The sequence below is a fragment of the Microtus ochrogaster genome, chromosome 5, assembly GCF_000317375.1.
Source record: "Microtus ochrogaster isolate Prairie Vole_2 chromosome 5, MicOch1.0, whole genome shotgun sequence".
In the NCBI taxonomy this organism is placed as follows: Eukaryota; Metazoa; Chordata; class Mammalia; order Rodentia; family Cricetidae; genus Microtus; species Microtus ochrogaster.
This window is the reverse complement of record NC_022012.1, coordinates 49,094,134-49,096,060: the sequence shown is the minus strand read 5'-3', so window position 1 is coordinate 49,096,060 and position 1,927 is coordinate 49,094,134. Positions and strand designations below refer to the sequence as shown.

Genomic DNA, 1,927 nt, shown 5'->3' with positions numbered 1-1,927 from the left:
AGTGCTGGGATTAAAGGCATGCGCCACCACCGCCCGGCTCTTTGCTGGTTTTTTAAATGAGTCACTAAAGTGCTTTTGTTTAACTAGGAAGTAAATGAATTATTTCTGCTTTGGGATAGCAGGGTCAGTTATTGCTGTGTAGATGGTCATATGGCCTTGACATCTGGCCAAGAGGAATAACAGTTATAAAAGCTAAAGCACTAAACAGAATTTAAATCACTGGCATTAAGTAATGAAAACAGACAAAGTCAAATGAGTTTGTCCCCACTCACTACCTTGACAGAGGACTAAGTGCAGAGAGAAGACCCAGGAAGAGCCCAGAATGTTCAATGAGTTGAAGAGATGGAGCTGAGAGTCCAGGAAGACCAAGGCGTCTAGAGTTTTCAGGACAGACTTCCAAGGTCAGGCTGCAGAGAGAACACCAAGTCCTCCTTGAGAATTTGAAGGATTGGTATATACCCCACGTGCTAAGTCTGCGGAATGGAAGGTCTACAAGGGATTTGATTGGGCACAGAGGTGATGCTGGGAGCAGTGTCTGCAGCTACCCACCACTCTGGATGTTATAGGATGTCTGGTAGAGAACTCAGAAGGGGCTTACATTACATAATTCTTAGATTTAAACCCAGGCCTGGTCCCACCTGTCAAAAGTTACATTCAAGATACAAAAGAGTCAAAAGGTTTACAATCAACCTAACTGTGTCTACTCCAGAAAGTTCAGTGACTACCAAACATGAGAAACATGGAAGCTGGACATGATCACACATACCCCAAAGGGAAAAAAAAGTAAAATGGCCTAAATATGTCAACTAAATGGCAAAGACTCTCGGTTTCTGCTGGGCAGTGGGCATGCCTTTAACCCCAGTACTTGGGAGGCAGCCGCAGGCAGATCTCTGTGAGTTCGAGGGTACCCTGGTCTACAGAGTGAGTTCTAGGACAGGCAGAGGTGTTACTTGGAGAAATCCTGTCTTAAAAAACAAAAACACAAAAGAAAAAAGAAAGACTCTCAGTTTCTTTGTTTTTAGTCAGGATGTCAGAAAATAGCTAGGCTTGAATTTTCAGCAATCCTCCTGCCTTAGCCTCTTAAGTGCTGGGACTACAGACATACACCACCATGCCTGGTAAACACCGTAAGATTGCATAACAAACAAACGAAAACCCCAAAATAAGACACTAAAATTGTTTTCCTGTAAGGAACATTTCAAGTGTGATGACTGCCCATGGAACAGCACTGTTTTCTGTTCGCTAACTTTGAGCCGACTACAGATACATTAACTGAAGCGCATGATCAGTTTTCATTAATTATTGATTATCCACCTGCTGAACTAGCGTCCTGGATGTTCCCTACCTTTCTGGCTCTCGGAGTGCTGTAATCTGGTTTTGCAGGTTAAGAAACCCTCCCAAGGATCCTTACTGCCTGTAAGTTACAGCTCCGACTGCTTACTTTCACGGGAGCAGGGGGGGAAGGTCAGGTCTTAGAATGTAGTCTAGGTGGCCCAAACTGAAGAGATTCCTGCATCTGCCTTCCAAGCGTTAGGGACAAACCAACTCCTTACTGTCACAGAACATGTGTCTTAGAATCTGACTCCACCTTATATGTTCAGTTTTATCTCTTGTGCACCTCATTTATAATCCTTATATATCACAGCCACAGTGAATTACCCGGAGGTTCCGGAACATGGTTCACTGTGCTTCATGTGCTCTGTCCTCCACCTGGAAGGTCCTTCTTCCACCTTTCCTATGGCCAATGCACTCCTAATTTAGAACCAGTTTGGAGTTACTTTTGGACCCTCGTCTTCCAGTGTGTCAAATGTGCACTGACGGATGGATGTCAGAAATAAAAGCTGACGAGACCAGCCTGGTCTACAAGAGCTAGTTCCAGGACAGGCTCCAAAACCACAGAGAAACCCTGTCTCGAAAAACCAAAAAA

At 44.3% G+C, this 1,927-nt stretch overlaps 1 protein-coding gene across 3 annotated transcripts in view; it reads right to left on the bottom strand.

The window, feature by feature from the left end:
* Hykk (hydroxylysine kinase) overlaps window positions 1-1,927 on the bottom strand; it is a 25,468-nt gene that overhangs the window by 17,230 nt on the left and 6,311 nt on the right. The window lies entirely within an intron of this gene.